Source organism: Rhinopithecus roxellana, chromosome 2 (assembly GCF_007565055.1).
Source record: "Rhinopithecus roxellana isolate Shanxi Qingling chromosome 2, ASM756505v1, whole genome shotgun sequence".
Classification (NCBI taxonomy): domain Eukaryota; kingdom Metazoa; phylum Chordata; class Mammalia; order Primates; family Cercopithecidae; genus Rhinopithecus; species Rhinopithecus roxellana.
The window spans coordinates 110,480,794-110,500,393 of record NC_044550.1 but is presented as its reverse complement, the minus strand read 5'-3'; positions in this window follow the sequence as shown (position 1 = coordinate 110,500,393).

The window sequence follows — 19,600 nt, the reverse complement described above, 5'->3', positions numbered from 1 at the left end:
AGACTAAACCAGGAAGAAGTTGAATCCCTGAATAGACCAATAACAGGCTCTGAAATCGAGGCAATAATTAATAGCCTACCAACCAAAAAAAGTCCAGGACCAGATGAATTCACAGCTGAATTCTACCAGAGGTACAAAGAGGAGCTGGTACCATTCCTTCTGAAACTATTCCAATCAATAGAAAAAGAGGAAATCCTCCCTAACTCATTTTATGAGGCCAACATCATCCTGATACCAAAGCCTGGCAGAGACACAACAAGTAAAGAGAATTTTAGACCAATATCCCTGATGAACATCGATGCAAAAATCCTCAATAAAATACTGGCAAACCAAATCCAGCAGCACATCAAGAAGTTTATCCACCATGATCAAGTTGGCTTCATTCCGGGGATGCAAGTCTGGTTCGGTTCAACATATGCAAGTAAATAAACATAATCCAGCATATAAACAGAACTAAAGACAAAAAACGCATGATTATCTCAATAGATGCAGAAAAGGCCTTTGACAAAATTCAACATCCCTTCATGCTAAAAACTCTCAATAAACTAGGTATTGATGGGACATATCTCAAAATAATAAGAGCTATTTATGACAACCCACAGCCAATATCATACGGAATGGGCAAAAACTGGAAGCATTTCCTTTGAAAACTGGCACAAGACAGGGATGCCCTTTCTCACCACTCCTATTCAACATAGTGTTGGAAGTTCTGGCCAGGGCAATCAGTCAGGAGAAAGAAATAAAGGGTATTCAATTAGGAAAAGAGGAAGTCAAATTGTCCCTGTTTGCAGATGACATGATTGTATATTTAGAAAACCCCATTACCTCAGCCCCAAATCTCCTTAAGTTGATAAGCAACTTCAGTAAAGTCTCAGGATACAAAATCGATGTGCAAAAATCACACGCATTCCTATACACCAATAACAGACTAACAGAGAGCCAAATCACGAGTGATCTCCCATTCACAATTGCTTCAAAGAGAATAAAATACCTAGGAATCCAACTTACAAGGGATGTGAAGGACCTCTTCAAGGAGAACTGCAAACCACTGCTCAATGAAATAAAAGAGGACACAAACAAATGGAAGAACATTCCATGCTCATGGATAGGAAGAATCAGCATCATGAAATGGCCATACTGCCCAATGTAATTTATAGATTCAATGCCATCCCCATCAAGCTACCAATGACTTTCCTCACAGAATTGGAAAAAACTACTTTAAAGTTCATATAGAACCAAAAAAGAGCCCACATTGCCAAGACAATCCTAAGCCAAAAGAACAAAGCAGGAGACATCACACTACCTTACTTCAAACTCTACTACAAGGCTATAGTAACCAAAACAGCATGGTACTAGTACCAAAACAGAGATATAGACCAATGGAACAGAACAGAGCCCTCAGAAATAATACCACACATCTACAGTCATCTGATCTTTGACAAACCTGACAAAAACAAGAAATAGGGAAAGGATTCCCTATTTAATAAATGGTGCTGGGAAAATTGGCTAGCCATAAGTAGAAAGCTAAAACTGCATCTTTTCCTTACTCCTTATACGAAAATTAATTCAATATGGATTAGACACTTAAATGTTAGACCTAAAACCATAAAAACCCTAGAAGAAAACCTAGGTAATACCATTCAGGACATAGGCATGGGCAAGGACTTCATGTCTAAAACACCAAAAGCAACGGCAACAAAAGCCAAAATTGACAAATGGGATTTAATTAAACTAAAGAGCTCCTGCACAGCAAAAGAAACTACCATCGGAGTGAACAGGCAACCTACAGAATGAGAGAAAATTTTTGCAATCTACTCATCTGACAAAGGGCTGATATCCAGAACCTACAAAGAACTCAAACAAATTTATGAGAAAAAAACAACCCCATCAAAAAGTGGGCAAAGCATATGAATAGACACTTCTCAAAAGAAGACATTTATGCAGCCAACAGACACATGAAAAAATGCTCATCATCACTCGCCATCAGAGAAATGCAAATCAAAACCACAATGAGATACCATCTCGCACCAGTTAGAATGGCAATCATTAAAAAAATCAGGAAACAACAGGTGCTGGAGAGGATGTGGAGAAATAGGAACACTTTTACACTGTTGGTGGTACTGTAAACTAGTTCAACCATTGTGGAAAACAGTGTGGCGATTCCTCAAGGATCTAGAACTAGAAATACCATTTGACCCAGCCATCCCATTACTGGGTATATACCCAAAGGATTATAAATCATGCTGCTATAAAGATACATGCACACGTATGTTTACTGCAGCACTATTCACAATAGCAAAGACTTGGAACCAACCCAAATGTCCATCAGTGACAGACTGGATTAAGAAAATGTGGCACATATACACCATGGAATACTATCCAGCCATAAAAAAGGATGAGTTAGTGTCCTTTGTAGGGACATGGATGCAGCTGGAAACCATCATTCTCAGCAAACTACCACAAGAACAGAAAACTAAACACCACATGTTCTCACTCATAGGTGGGAATTGAACAATGAGATCCCTTGGACACAGGAAGGGGAACATCACACACCGGGGCCTGTTGTGGGGTGGGGGGAGGGGGGAGAGATAGCATTAGGAGATATACCTAATATAAATGACGAGTTAATGGGTGCAGCACACCAACATGTCACATGTATACATATGTAACAAACCTGCACGTTGTGCACATGTATCGTAGAACTTAAAGTATAATAATAAAAACAAAAACAAAAATGAAAAAGAAATCGTGGCATATATACACCATGGAATACTATGCAGCCATAAAAAGTTTATGTCCTTTGTAGGGACATGGATGAAGCTGGAAACCATCATTCTGAGCAAACTATCACAAGGACAAAAAAACAAACACTGCATGTTCTCACTCATAGGTGGGAATTGAACAACGAGAACACTTGGACACAGGATGGGGAACATCACACGCCAGGGCCTTTTGTGGGGCGGGGGGAGGGGGGAGGAATAGTATTAGGAGATATACCTAATGTAAATGATGAGTTAATGGCTGCAGCACACCAACATGGCACATATATACATATGTAACAAACCTGCACGCTGTGCACATGTACCCTAGAACTTAAAGTATAAAAAAAAAAAAGCCCAAAAACAAACCTGCACATATGTGGTCAACTAATCTTTGACAAGGCTGCTCAGAATACACAATCAGGAAATGGTATTTCTTCAATAAATGGTATTAAGGAAACAGGATACCCATATACAAAAGAATGAAATTGGGCCATATACAAAAACAACTTGAGATGGACTAAAGACTTAAATGTCTGTTTTTAACTGAATTTTTTTAGTTTGTCATTTACTGAGCTTTTTGATCACATCTTCTTTGTGACTTGCTTCTACTATACGAAATGAACTGAAATATGTGAAATATGCTCTATGTCTAGTGGCAATGGGAATCAGAAGTCCTAAGACTCAGGTACTACTCCTGCCTTTGTTGCTTCCTAGTTATGAGGACAACCTTTTTCTTTTTTTGAGACAGAGTCTCACTCTGTCACCCAGACTGGTGCAATCTCGGCTCACCACAACCTCCACCTCCTGGGTTCAAGCGATTCTCCTGCCTCAGCCTGCCAAGTAGCTAGGATTACAGGCACATGCCACCATGCCTGGATAATTTTTGTATTTTTGGTAGAGACGGGGTTTTACCATGTTGGCCAGACTGGTCTCGAACTCCTGACCTCAGGTGATCCACCCGCCTCGGCCTCCCAAAGTGCTGGGATTATAGGCGTGAGCCACCGTGCCCAGCCGAGGACAAAATTTAATTTGCAAGAAATGGAACAATCAGAATGTCATTGACAACTTCAGCTCAGGAGTCAGGGCTCTCTGAAGCGCAAGTTACAGAAACTTAACAGGAATTACTATAATTAAAAAACAGGCATTGGCTGGGTGTAGGAGCTGATGCCCGTAATCCCAGCACTTTGGGAGGCTGAGGGGGGAGAATCACTTGAGCTCAGGAGTTTGAGACCCACCCAGGCAACGTAGCCTGACCTCGTCTCTACAAAAAGATAAACAAAGGACATGAATTGACACATAACTGGGCAGAGCCAGACTGGTGCTACCTGTAGAGTGGACTAGATCCGTGACTGAAACACAGTGTCAAGTCTCCCCTCCCTCTTGTCTCTCATACTCTGGTTTGCCTCTTCGCCTGCGTTACCTCTCCTCCATCAGGCTGAGGTTGAACGGCCCTCTCTGCTCTGTGTTCTTTGACGAAGTGACAAGCATGCAAAACCCTGCTGAACCGTGTGAGATAATAGAAAATCCATCCCGGTGGTGACACTGGAAGTGTTACCTCCAAATCCATAGGAATCAGTGTGGAGAAGTGCTGCTAAGCTTCTTAGGAGAGGGACCCCAGCTCCCTGCACGTTGAGAACATTCAAGAAAATAGCACAGTGCTCACTTGGGTTTTAGGAGAAGGGTAAAATATGGACGAGGAGGCCAGTCATGGGATTGCGGGTAAAAGCAGGGCTCCTGGGTAGCTGGGTGGATAGAAGCACAGTGCCTGTCCCCTCCCCTCACCTCTGCTGTTTAGGGAGTTCTCCGGGGGTCAAAAGTCAGGGTGCTACAGAAATGTGGAAAGTGCGCAGAGAGGAAATGGGAGAAAGAAACTGAGATTCAGAAATTTGAAAGGAAAAAAATCATTGAACAGGCAAATTTGAGGAACTGAAATGCATTTGAGGACACACATTCCCAAAACAGCTACCCTTTTTTTTTTTTTTTTTTTAATGAAAAAGAGCTCTTTGGAATGATAAGCAGGTATCAATTCACTGTTTCCAACGCTACCCGGTGACCAGAGGGCTGACGAGGATGGATAACGAGTAAAGACAAGGTGTGCTCATGTCCTAGATCTGCTGTAAGAAGTCTGCTGTGGGCCGGGCGGGGTGGCTCACACCTGTAATTCCGGCAGTTTGGGAGGCTGAGGCGGGTGGATTACCTGAGGTCAAGAGTTCAAGACCAGCTTGGCCAACATGGTGAAACCCCATCTCTATTAAAAATACAAAAATTAACAGGGTGTGGTGGTGTGCGCCTGTAGTCCCAGCTACTCAGTAGGCTGAGGAAGGAGAATTGTTTGAATCCGGGAGCCAGAGGTTGCAGTGAGCCAAGATCGTGCCATTGCACTCCAACCTGGGCAACAGCACAAAAACTCAAAAAAAAAAAAAAAAAAAAAAGAAAAAGAAAGAAAGAAAAGAAATCTTATGTGGCTTACAACAATAAGCATTTACTCTCTTACAGTTCTGGGGGCCAGAACCCCAAATCAAAGTGCTGGTGGGGCTGTGTTCCCTCAGCGGGTTTGGGGGGACTCCATCCCTTGCCTCATCCAGCTTCTAGTGGCAGCTGTGTCATCCCAGTCTCTGCCTCTGACTTCATTCACGTGGCCTTCTTGGGTGTTCTGTCTTCTGCCTGTGTCTTCCCTATTTCTATAAGGACACTTGTCACTGGACTTGGGACCCGCCAGATAATCCAGGATGATCTCATCTCAAGATCCATAACTTAATTTGCAAAGACCCTTTTTCCAAATAAGATCACATTCACAAGTTCCAAGTGGACATATTTTGTAGGGGTCACCATTCAACCCACAGCACACGGACTTGCAGGCAGTGAGGTACAAGACATTTCTGCTCAGGCAGACAACAATTTCAAGCTTTTTCTCTTTCTATTTACACATGGTGGTGGAAAAATAAGCGTTTGAAGACTGAAATAACTTTTAAATGCCTAATGGGTATTGAAATAAGTTTATTCATTAAGACATGGTTTTTGGCCCGATGCAGTGGCTCACACCTGTAATCTCAGCATTTTGGGAGGTCGAGGTGAGCAGATTGCTTGAGCCCAGGAGTTCGAGACCAGCCTGGGAAACATGGCAAAACCCTATCTCTATGAAAACTTTTTTAAAGTTAGCTGGGTGTGGTGGCACACACCTGTAGTCCCAGCTACTCAAGAGGCTGAGGCGAGAGAGTCACTTGAGCCCAGGAGGTCAAGGCTGCAGTAAGCTATGATTGTGCCTGGGTGACAGAGCGAGACCTCGTAAAAAAAATAAAAAGAAAAAGAAATAAAAATTAAAAAAGAGAGAGAGATGGGCTTGGAGCAGTGGCTCATGCCTGTAATCCCAGCACTTTGGGAGACCAAGGCAGGTGGATCACCTGAGGTCAGGAGTTCAAGACCATCCTGGCCAACATGGTGAAACTCTGCCTCTAGTAAAAATACAAAAATTAGCCAGGCGTGGTGGCAGGCACCTGTAATCCCAGATACTTGGGAGGCTGAGGCAGGAGAATTGCCTGAATCTGGGAGGCTGAATCAGAGGTTGCAGTGAGCTGAGATCGTGCCATCGCACTTCAGCCTAGGCGACAGAGTGAGACTGTCTCAAAAACAAAACAAACAAACACAAAAAACATGGTTTTCAATAATTTTCGCACAGCCACATGTGTAAAGCACCTTGGGAGAGCAGGATCCGTGCTGGTGGTGGTGTGGACCACTGCAGGCTGCCATGTCGATAAAACAGATCGCAGGAGATTGCAAGTTCCCACCACAGCCTCATACTCCACCCTCTTTCCTGTGGCTCAGACACTCCAGCTTTGGGAGCCCTCATGTTTGTTGCTATTTCTTTAGTGCATAAGGTGCCCCAGCTTCCCCAGTTTCCAAAGCCACGCAGGAGTATGAAAACCTTCCCCCGACCTTCTTGCAAGTTACGGTTAGAATAACAACCTCACCAACCCCCGGGGTGGAAGAAATGAGACGCAGAAATGTCTCATCGGTCTAGCACACCTACACGAAGATTGCATGCCTACAGATGTGCTGATAAATTCTGAAGGAACACCAAAGGGAAGAGAAGATCCGGTCTCGCTTAGAAGAAATTATTTAAGGAGTAGAGTTTCTTTGAGGCCACGAGTGAGCAGGTTAAGACAGTGCCAGGAGCCCTTAGGGACTCCCATCAACCCCTGCATCAGAACCTTCTTCGTAGGATGTGGACGTGAGTGTGAGAAGTTTTTACTCTGCCGTGATCAAAGGCCAGGTGTATTTCAACCCCTGAAGGCATGGTGATTCTCAAGCCCGGACTGACTCATGTAAGCAAATATAATTAAATCAGTTCTGTCAAAGCCAGCACGTGGTCTGTTTTCCTTGTTGTGATGGGACAGAAATCAAGGACCAAAGATCCCATAGAACCCAGTAAGATTGCTTACGGGCTCTGAAAGCATGAAACATAAATGCCCTTTCCCTCCATGTTTTCAGGGGAGAGGCATGGGTCAAATTACAGCGTATACAAATAGACCACATTTGAGGACTTTTACACTTATAGATTTACTTTTTACGCCAGGTATCAATCAATCATTCAGCCTTTTTTTCCTTTTTCCTTCTCACTCTCTCTTTCTTTTCCTGCTCTCTTTCCTTTTTCTTTCCCCTCCCTCTTTTTTTGTGGCTGTTGTTTGCTTTTTTGTATTACAAAAGTAATATGGCAGCATCCTTTTTGCATGTAGAAAGTAGAAATAAAACAAAGAAAAGTCATCTGCAAACTTACCGCAGAGGGAGAGATTCTGAATATTCCTGGGTGTGTTTTTAAGCATATTGTCCATGTGAGTTTTTAAGCATAAAAAAGAAATTTCTTGAAATACATTTATTTGGATAAATAATTTAGAACTATCACTTAATAATTTATTTAATGTTGTTTGTTAATAGTAATGGCTAATTACTTAATATTAATATTTTATTGATGATTTTGTTCTAAAACTTTTGCTACATACTATAAAATTGCTCTCCAGAAATGTTCTATCCCCTTTCACTCCCACTGGGAATGTAGAACACCTGCTTCCTCGCGCCAGCTCTCACCAACCTTGTTGGATAAATAAGTAGACCCAAAGATCTGGTGGTCTCAGGTTTTGTTACTAAATGCGAAGCTGCTCATTGTAAACAGGAGAAAAGAAATCTTTCTGAGTGGTGACTGGAGCTTTCCGGAGTGGAAAGGCCTCATAAATGAAAGAAAGACAGCTGCCACCTCTACTCCAGGATTATCGAGAGCTTGTCTGAAATACTTTGTAATGAATGATTTAGGTCAATGAGAGGGTGATGCCAGTGAAGGAATTTCAGTATCGAGAAGGCATCTGCGGGTGAGAGTAAGTGAATGGCTGTTATTGTCTGGGATTAAAGCAGCAAACCCTTCAAATAGAGAACGCATTGTGTGCAAGAGCTGATTAAGAACACGGCTGAAAGTCAACATCAGTGTACATGGGAGGATTGTTCTAACTATAGAGTTTGTGATTTACTCCATGACATAGACTTTATCTTGAGTGAGTTATGATATTTTCTGGGTCTTGGCCATGAGCCTCCAATGAGCTGACCTTATTGTGGTAAAATAATCAGAGTTCAGGTTAGTCATCACCATCTATCTGGGCATGCCGAGGAAAAATAATAAATGGGCAACTGTGTAATGCTTAGATTTAATCTCATTAGGAGGCCTTTGTGGTAAAATTGTGGGAACTGAATTACAGTGAACTAATTCTGGAACCTATGCTGTAATATCAGAATCATTCTCTTCTATTCAAAAAGCAATTAAGCCTAAAATTAAAACATAACTGTTGTAAACTAGCTTCATGTTTCAAGCAGCAACCAAGGAGTTCTGAACCACGAGATGTTGAGTGAGTAAACACAAGTTGGCACTAAGGTCAAGGGGTCTGCCGCTGAGCCCCTAGGCCACTGGGAGGGCCGTTCAGGATCCATTGGGGCAACTAGTCCGTCCATCAAATCCAAGTCCTGCAGACAGGAAAATTAACATGTATCCAAGGCCTTACAAAATCAAACTATGGGAAAGAGGAAATGTTGAAAAAAAAAAGTTGAAAATGAAACTCACCATTCTAAACATGACACCTACCCTCAGATGTGAGCCCGCCTTGAGTTAACCATGGCTGGTGGCTCTTCTTCCCTCATGCCTAAGCCACACCTCTTCAAAACTTCAGTCTGCGTATCCTCCGAGTCTCGGTTCCCTCCCACATCTTCCCTTTCCTTCTTTCTTCCTTCCCTTCTTCCTTTCTGCCTCATCCCTTCTTCCCCCCAGCTGTTTTTCCTTCCTCCCTCCCTCCTTTCTCCCTGCCTTCCCTTACCTTCCACAGGCAAACACAGGCCCCACTCAGCCCCAAGCCCCGTTCCAGGCTGCAGCACTAGACAAGTCTAACAGGCAGCGGTTTGCAGCTTGCCTGGGCGTCCAGCAGCCATGCTCTCTCTGGACAACCAAAGGAAAGTTCTGCTGGAGCCTGACTGCCAGCTCAGTCCCCTCCTGGGTTGGTTCCCACCATTCCTCTTGATCACCTCTCCCTCCCTCCCAACCTGGATCTAAGGGATGGGTTGTCAGACCCCGGAAGCCGGCAGCTGTGGAGCCGCTGCCTCTGATGATTTGTGGCTGACACCCCGTGCAAGCGGGAGGCCCCTGCGGTAGGGTTTCAGTCTGAAGAAGATCTGGAGGGAGGAAGCATTTTTTCTAAGATGCTAATGTTTGAGTAGCAGTGATAAGGACAAGTAGGGCGTATTGTTTACAGTTGAAGACTATAAATAGTCCATGTCTCCTCCTCTAATCTGTGACTATTACCCCTGACAGCAAGGAGCTGACAAGATGTCCATGAGGCAAGAAGACATGGAAGGGGAGGAGCAGCGTCTCCCTCCCACTCTCCTGCCCCGCCCCGGCCTGCCCTGCCGGCACCAAACACAGGCATCAGGCTCACCCAAGCCCCAGTGTGCGTGACCAAGAACCCTACGGGCTCCTCTCTACCCTCCACGCTCAGGAAATAACAGGAAAGACGTCTCCCTGGCATGCCTGGACTCGTGTGTTTATTCACTCAGCCCAGGAGTCCAGGTGCTCTGGTGCAGGCCTGGCCCCAGCACTTACTGGCCACATGCCTGACCTTGCGGAGGTTGCTGAAGCTTTCTATGCCTAGCTCCCCGACTTGAAAAGTGTGGCTATTCCTAGTCCCCACCCCCTAAGGCTGGTAGGAGGACTGGGAGATAAGGCAGGTGAAGGGCTTGGCACGCCGTAGGAGCCAACTGCATGCTGTCTCTTGTTGGAGAGATGGCCATCAAACGCCTGCTATGATCCAGCACACGGAGGTGGCCCCTTCTCCCAGCTGGAGGACAGGCAAGAAAACTACACAAGACAACCCATGCCGCTATCAAGGTCTGGAGGAGTGAGGTGGATGGACATCCGATCAGGCTGGGGTAGGAGAAGGCACTCAACAGAGATTTTACGGAGGGAATGACCGGTGGATTGAATCCCTAATGATAAATGAGGCTTCACCAGGTGAGGAGAGATGGGGCTGGGAAAGGGGAGAAAACTCTAGGTCACAAGAGTCATTAGCCGGTGGTTCTCTAAGGTTAGAATAGATCACAAAAACTCCCTGTGGCAAAGAGGATGCAGTCGAACCAGGAAGTGTCTCTTCTGCCATGGGGAGAAATTTGAACTTTATCCCGAAAGCCAAGGGAAGACTCGAAAGGATCTTAAACAACCTGATCCCCTAAAGAAGTAACAAACCAGCATCCGATTGTCCACCCTCATCCTTATCATGTATCTGAAAGAAAACACAGGGTTTTTTTTTTGTTTTATTTTCTGGTCTTCTCAAAAATATTTGTCATAACACATGTCTGGGAGGTGAATTGTGGCCAATTTTTCCTGAAGCAGTAGCTATGATTTTGTAGAGGCAACTGGCTAGATATTAAATGCTTGCTCCTGCGAGATTTTTCGTCCCTATCTCTTTTCTCATGTCGTACAATCATTTCCGAAAAGGACCCGCCAATTGCATTTTTTTATCCGAGGCCCTCCACATGGATGGATTCGCGGTAGGGCCTTTTGCAACATTTAGGGCAAACCACTTGGCTGAGCTGTCAAGTCAGCGCGTGGGTAATCAGCAGATTTATTCGAGGAAATGTATTTATGGTCCTGAATGGCTGTTAAATGGAGCCATTATCTGGCCTTCTCGCTGTTGCTACAAATGTCCCTCCAGAGTGTGGGTACCCACACTAAGTCCATCATGCTTCCAGGGCATGACTTCAAGATGGTATTTATGCTGCCTCCAGTCAATGCACACTCATGTGCTGGGGTCATTTCAGTCGCGCTTCTGGAACGCTGAGGCACAAACTCAATGCCAGCTGCTTTATTAAACGTTCCCAGGGCGATCAAAGGCAGAACGAGGGGGAAAGAGGATTTGTTGAACAGCCAGTGGAGACGACGGGTTGAAATGCCGCCCTAAATTATTCATGGCTTGCTCCGAGCTGAGGAGGAATCATAATAAGCATCCCGGGGCCATTGTAGAGGACACCATCTTTCTTCTGGGCCCAGGGGTGCCCTCTCCACAAGAGTTTAATGAGAAAAGGCCCAGCTGAGCAGGGAGCCTGGACCAGTGGACCCTCTGCAAGGAACAGCAGGGCTGGAGCTCTCGGTTTGTGCTTTCTGAAGACCTGGCACAGCTGCAACGTGACCAAAATGGAAACTGTTGGTTCCCATGTTCTAGTCCCCACTCTGCAAATAACACTTTAAGACATCAATGCTTTGAAATTTCTTACAAAATGTCTGTGCCAAACCCCAAAATACCTTTTCCATATGTTCTTGTTTTGCTTCCACACCTCTAAAGCTTGTGCAACAGAAATGGGAACAGATTCTTAAAGAACGTACCCATTTTTATTTATTTAAAGAACTAATTTTGTATGTATAGACGTAGGCATGTGTGTACAGAAATACAGAAGTGTTGCAAGTATCAGCAAATTAGATGCCTCCAAAGTCTGATATATGTGCACTTTTCATGAGGAGAGATTACTATTGCAAAAATGAAATTCTTACAGAATTTTGGCATTCTGGGGAAAAGGCATTGTTCAAAGTAGCGGGTGGCCGGTCGTGTTGACTCACACCTGTAATCCCAGCACTTTGGGAGGCCAAGGCAGGCAGATCGCTTGAGCTCAGGAGTTCCAGACCAGTCTGGACAACATGACAAAATGTGGTCTCAACAAAATAAATAAATAAAAATAGTTGGGTGTGGTGGTGTGTGCCTGTAGTCCCAGCTACGTGGGAGACTGAGGTGGGAGCATAACCTGAGTCCAGAAGGTGGGGCTGCAGTAAGCCAAGATTGTGCTACTGTACTGCCACCTGTGTGACAGAGTGAGACCCAGTCTCCAAAAAAAAAAAAAAAAAAAAAGTAGGTGGCACATAGGCTTCAGAAAACATTTATGGGCCTTTTGGTCAGGAAAGGTGAAGGCCCCATCCAGTAGTCTGGGTGGCTTGGGATTAGGCAGAGGAGAGTGGGAAATGAGAGAATTAAATGGCTCAGTTCAGTAAAGTAATGGAAACTTGGGTGTTCTGGCAGTTCTAGGGGGAAAAGACTCTGTGAGCCTAGAGGATGAGAAGAGGAACAGAAGGGTCTAGAAATGGAGCGTAGGCCTCAGAAAACATAGCAGCAGGCACTGCCAGAATGAGAAGGCCCTGGGCAGAAACAGCTGATATTTAGTTGCAAGTCATTGCCTAATCTGAGCAGCACATAGGACTCCTCTTGGGCCCTAAACTTTCATCAAATCCTTGTGCTGTTGGTGCCTTGGGAAATGAAGAGAGAGGAACTGAAGCCACCAAGGAATACAGGCCACCAAGATTCAGGAAAAGCAGGAATTTGTAACAAGAGATAATAGCGGGAACATAAGGCTCTATCCCCCACCCCCAAATCTGGGTGAGTCTCCAGAAGGCTTGGTGAGACCTTAAACCTTCTGTATCTAGAGCATGCTGGAGAGCCTCCAGCAAGTCACATGAAGATGGCAGGAAAAGGGCATTCCAGGGGCTGGAGGACGTTAGGAGCATCCAGGCAGCTGACCCCAGATCCCAATCACGCATAGTTTTGTGTCAGTATCAGAAAAGGAAGAAGAGAAGTACTTGTGAGTCTTCATCTCCTGATTCGCTGTTCTGAGTCTCCACTGGGCACCAAATCAACACCTCTGGTTCCCGTTATAGACTAAATTGTGTCCCCCTAGAATTCATATGTTGAAGCCCTAACCCCCAATATGATTTGGAGAGTGAGCCTTTAAGAAGTATTATCATTAAGGTTAAATGAGGTGATAAGAATGAGGTTCTAATCTAGTAAGGCTGGTGACTGTGTAAGAAAAGGAAGAGAGACCAGAGACCTCTCTCGCTGTAAGCACAGAGGAGAGACTGTGGGAGGGTACAGTGAGAAGGCAGATATCTGTAAGCCAAGGAAAGAGGCCTCACCAGAAACCAATCCTGACAGAGTTTTGATCTGGGATTCTCAGCCTCCAGAACCGTGAGAAGATACATTTCTGTCATTTAAGGCACCTGTCTGTGGTATTTCACGGTGGCCGCCCAAACAGACTCACACAGCTCCTGATGCACTTTTCTTTCCTTGGCTATTTTTTAAAATGTTGCTATAGGCCAGAAGCAGTGACTCACACCTGTAATCCCAGCACTTTGGGAGGCTGAAGCAGGTGGATCACCAGAGGTCAGGAGTTCGAAGCCAGCCTGGCCAACATGGTGAAACCCCGTCTCTACTAAAAATACAAAAATTAGCTGGACATGGTGATGGGCGCCTGTAATCTCAGCTACTCGGGAGGCCGAGGCAGGAGAATTGCTTGAGCCTGGGAGGCAGGGTTTGCAGTGAGCTGAGACTATGCCATTGCACTCCAGCCAGGGAGACAGAGCAAGACTCTGTCAAAAAGAAAAAAAAAAAAATGTGTTGCTATAGTTTGAATGTTCTGTCCCCTCCAAAACATATGCTGAAATGCAATCCCCAATGCAACAGTATTGAGAGGTGTGGCATGTGGGAGGTGATTGAGGCATGAGGGCTCTGCCATCATGAATGAGATTAGGTGCTCTTATAAAAGGGCTTGATGGAAGAAGTTCAATTCTGTTGCCTTCCTCCCCTCTCGAGGAGGCAGCATGAAGGCGCCATCTTGGAAGCAGAGACGAGATTCTCAGCAGACATGGAGTGCCAGCACCTTGTCTTGGACTTCTCAGTCTCCAGAACTGTGAGAAATACATGTCTGTTTTTACTATAATTATCCAGTCTTAGGTATTTCCTTATAGCAGCACAACATGGACTAAGTAAATGCCTTTTCAGTTTTTCTGTTTGATACAAAGAAGAGAGCTCCAGTAGGCACAGTTCCTTCTTTTTAATTTCTTCAATTAATGAGGTGCTAGTTTCCCGTTTCTCTAATTGAAACCATTTTTCTACCTTTCACTAGCGTAACACATAATTGCCTCACATCTGAAGAATGGCTAGATGGGAACAAACAATTACAATATTTTTTTCAAAACGGAAATGATTTTACTGGATTTTCATACTATAAGAGGAAATTTTTTAAGAAATATATTATATGTTTATTGCTTTTTTATTTTAAAAATCAGATAATACAGAAACCTAGAGAAGGAAATAAAAATACATTTTCTACTACACAGCTTTTTTACTTTCTAAAACTGCAGTGGTAGGTTGTGTGCAGTTGTATAGGTGGCTTTAGTGTGTTATAGCTCTATATGGTGAATATCTTTCCAAGTCATTAAATATGGAGCATTATTTTAAATGGTTGCATAGTATTCTATTTTATAAATTCTCGTAATTCATGTAACCAATCTGTCATTTTTACACACTTTAGAAGCTGTGAAGTCAAATGACCTTTGACTGACATTTCTGCACACTTAGCCAACTGTTTCCTGGGACGTATTCATCCTAGAAGAGGGATGCGTTCAGTAACCCTTTAACACATGTGTTGTCTTCTAACGCACAGCCGGAATGAACATTGGAGACAGAACAATGATCCCAAAGACAGACATGGTCCCTCCTCGAGGTTTTGAGTCCAGTGGTATGAAACAACGTGCTAAAGTGTGATGAGTGTTTTCATGGGGAAATACAGAGCATTTTGGTTAAAAGGAAATGTACTTTTTTTTTCTTTAGAGACAAAGTCTCCATCATAGTGCACCATAACCTCAGCTCCTGGGCTCAAGCAATCCTCCCATCTCAGCCTCCAGAGTAGCTGGGTCTACAAGCATGTGCTACCATGTCAGCTAACTTTTTTCATTTTTTAAATTTTTTGTTGAAATGGAGTCTGGCTATGTTGCCTGGGCCTGTCTCAAACTCCTGGCCTCAAGCAATCCTCCTGCCTCAGCCTTCCAAAGGGCGGGGATTACAGGCATGAGCCACTGCGCCTGGCCAGTGCACTTTTAAAAAGGCTCTTGCAGGTGGGGCACAGTGGCTCATGCCTGTAATCACAGCGCTTTGGGAGGCTGAGGCAGGAGGATCACTTGAGCTCAGGAGTTTGAGACCAGCCTGGGCAAGGTGGTGAGACCCCGACTCTACAAGAAAATAAATAAATAATGCTTTGCCTCGTTCTTAGCTAGTTGTTCCTCCAGAAACTTTGTGTTCATGTGTACTCCCTCCAGCCACTATGGAAGCACCCGTGCCCCAGGTCTTTAGGCAACCTGCGAACTTACGTTGTTTCATCTTCTGGCCAATCCCAAAAGCCAATATTCCCATTGCGGTGTAATAGCATCTCATTATTCAGCTACATAAGGTTATTTTTCTATTGCCCTGAGCATTTGTAAGAAAACCCTAATTGCATTCCAAAATGCAATTCACTTTCTGAAATCATACACAAGACTTCACTTGTGTATGATTTTCAAATCACGTGAAGACTTGTGTATGATTTCAAAATGCTAATTGCTTCATTTCCCAAAGGTATGCTTAAATGTCATACCCCCAGCAAATTGTTCAGCAGCTGAAATTGGTCCCTGGTAGCCTTTGTCTAAACCTCCCTGATTTCACTATGCTCCATGGCATCCAGCCCTCATGTTTCCTCCCACCCATGCGGGGACTGCTTCCTGTGCTACTCCCGCTGTGTACTTCCCATCCCTGCATCTGAGAGTTTGCAGAGGCCTCTGCTGCACCCTGGACCTCTTCTCACGAATGATAGCCATTCTTTACTTTCTGTACAAAGTGCGTCCCTGTGGAAGGCTCTGGGTGGGTGGAAAAATGGAATGAAAAGGGTAAAGGGGTTTTTTTGTTTGTTTGATTTTTGAGATGGAGTTTCACTCTTGTTGCCCAGGCTAGAGTGCAATGGCGTAATCTTGACTCACTGCAACCTCCACCTCCCAGGTTCAAGCGATTCTCCTGCCTCAGCCTCCCGAGTAGCTGGGATTACAGTCATGCACCACCATGCCCAGTTAATTTTGTATTTTTAGTAGAGACGGAGTTTCTTCATGTTAGTCAGGCTCGTGTCAAACTCCTGACCTCAGGTGATCCACCCACCTCGGCCTGTCAAAGTGCTGGGATTACAGGCGTGAGCCACCGCGCCCGGCGGTAAAAGGTTTAAGTAGTGATCCAGTCTGGGAGAACCCAGGAAAGCTGGCAAATCCCACACCAGGTGGATGGATCCATGGCTACAGGCATATCCATCACGCAACCCTGGAAATTAGTCTCAGAAAGGAAGTGCCATTCATTCATACAATTAATATTTTTTGAGCTCCTAATCTGTGTGAGGCCTAGTATCTGAGGATATGACATGTGTTTATAGTTCTATGAAGATCATAAATTATGTATTTCAGTTATTGTTATACTAGGGGACCTGCAGACCTGGGGCATTGGTAGGTCCCATGAAAAGGTGAAGAAGTTCATTGCATCAGTCCTCAGGGTGACCCCCATGTGGGAAACCAGAACTGAGGGGAAGAGCACTAGGAGGTGGGGCTTTCCTTGGAATCAAGGAGACAGATGGAGGACTGACCTGAGATGACCCTGTCACCTACCTATCACCCGCTGCACGAGGCCGGCCCCTGCGCCTGTGAGGCTGCACTGTGCCACGGAGCGAGAATTTCCCCGTGGTAGGATCAGACCTCTGTCTCTGGGAAATCTGACTTTTGTATGCTACCAATATCTTTCTGTAACTATTTCCTCTTTGTTTTTCTTTGTCAATGCCCTTTTGAAAATGCCAACTTGTCTCCTTTGTACTAAAAGACACCAAGGAAAGGAACTGTGTGCGTGCTCAGGTTGGGCAGTCCGCTGGGGACAGTGGATTAGCAGAGGAATCAACGCCTGTGGACGAGGAGGGGTTTCATCTTTCTCACAATACCATCCATCCCTCTTCCTCCTCTTTCTCTTCCTCTTCTTCCTGCTTCCTCCTCCTCCTCTTTCTGTTTATTTTTATCTCTGGCCACCCCTTTCCAGTCCCTGTCTAGCTCAGTGACAAGCTGAGAAAGAGCCAGACCTCCCGAGACCCCATGAAGAAACAATACTGCACAGGAAGCTTGATGATGACCCCCAGGGCTGCCGCCAGGGGGAATCGTCCTCCCAAAGCACAGAAGGGCTTACCGCAGCCCTTCCTGAATTCTTACACTTCCGTGGGAGAATAATATCACCCTTTGATTTAATTATAGTAGAGCTTTGTTCTTTCCATGCAAGGAGCCCTGAGCGATAGGGCCCAGTGAGAAAATACAGAGGCTGTTCTCAGTAGATCTGATAAATCCTAAGCCACATCGGAAGAACAGTGTCTCAGGTTTTTGATTCATTTCAACACAGTTCCTGTATTACTGTATTTTCCTTGTGATTTTGTGTTTTTTTTCACGGATGGTTGGGATGCTCACTCTGACAGGGAAGATTTGGGTCTTTGTCTCCATAGGAACCACACAGCATCCCGAGCCTGATATATTTATCAATGCAAAGATAAACCCATCCTGGGCAGGTAGTTTACAAGGGCAGTGCTGATGGCCGGACACATGCATTCAGGGTGCAGAGCGGGGACAAATCAAACCACGACCCCAGTGCTTGTTGTCAGCATTGGCTACACATTATTGGAATTCAGAAAAGATTCAATCATGTGCAAATTATTGTAGCTTGACAATCCCCATTATTTGTTTATGGACTTTTATTTTTAGACTTTAAAAGCGTTCCCAATGTTAACCCCTCCTGGCAGATGTATGGTAGCAATACAGTTACATGACCAGCAAGCTGACAACAGCCAGCCAGCTCCTGAAATGGTTTAAAACCAATCTCTGCTGTCACCTTCTCTCAGATCAAACCCAGAGTAAATATCCGTAGTCTTTGCTCTCTGTCACTAAAGGTCAGAACAGATACCAGATGTGGGAGGCCGATAGCACCGGCGCAGTCTGGAGCTGAAATCTGCCCTATATACCCCAAATGAGGGCAAAGTCCTGTTTAAAACTTGCTAAGACCAGGCACAGTGGCTCATGCCTGTAATCCCAGCACTTTGGGAGGCTGAGGTGGGTGAATTGCTTGAGCCCAGGAGTTCAAGACCAACCTGGGCAACGTGGCGAGATCCTGTCTCTACAAAAGATGCAAAAATTAGCCAGGCGTGGAGACGTATGCTTGCAGTTCAACCCACAGGCTAAAGTGGGAGGATCACTTGAGCCCAGCAGGTTGAGGCTGCAGGGAGCTGTGACTGGGCCATTGTGTTCTAGCCTGGGCAACAGAGTGAGACCCTGTGTCAAGAAAAAAAAGGCTTGCTAATGGATTTTTGAGGACCAGCAGTTGGAATCGCATCCCCAAGCACAAGGAAGTAATGTCCCAGCATGAAGCAAGAAGTCAGAGGACCGGGTATACGACTGAACTTCCTAGCTGCACAGCCTCAAGCAAGTGGGCCTTCCAGAGCCTCAAGTCTCCACCTGAAAGGAAGAGAAATGATCCATACTTACAGGGTTGAGGGGGTGACATCATTCACCCAACACATTTTTACTGCGTCCGAAATGTGTGCTAGAAATTGTTTTAAGCACTGTGGATACAACTGTGAACAAGACAGATACAGGCCCTGGCTTGGTGTTTAAGGTCATGTTGGTAACACTGAGACGTGAACAGACAGTATTAATGACAGTGTCGTCGCTGCAGTGGGACAGGAGAAATTCAGGAGGCCACAGCCCTCAACACAGCTAGGGGTTGCAGACAGCCTTCCAGCATCAAGTCTTCCACACTGAACGCCAAAGGCTGACTCAGAGTGGCAGGCTTTTGCAGGGAAAAGTGTGCACGCCGATGAGAGGGAGGGGAAAGGAGGGGAGGACAAGGGAGGAGAGGGGAGGGGAGGCCCAGGCCTGGTGATTCTTGCCTCACCCCAGGTCAGTCCCGCCTTTACACCCAGCTTGGAGGGTAAGGCCCGGGGGAGGGTAGCTAGATGAACCTGGAGGCCACAGGCTCCCAGCTCTCAAAGGCCGCATCTCCAGAAGCAGGCCGGTGAGCAGTGCCTCACAGACGAAACCAGACACATCTGCTGGTTCTGTGAGTTGGTTCGGGGACATATTTAACTATTCAGTGAATTGGTTTCTGTTAGGTCTGGAGGATATTTTTAGACAATTCAGAAGTGCTTGTCTGATCTAAAATACCCATTGACCTGGGTAGGAAAGCAATTCAGTGGCCCTGGGGTCTTATTTAACAACTCCCCACACCTTGGACTCTGTTGCTCCTACCCGTTCATGACCCCTCCTTAACCAGTCTGAGCAAGCCGTCAGGTGACCCCAGCCCCAGCCAATATCCGATGGCAACTGCACAAGAGACCCCAGGGAAAATCACCTGCACCCAGGCAGGCCACTGAACCTGAGAGATAAACATATACTGCTTTTTTAA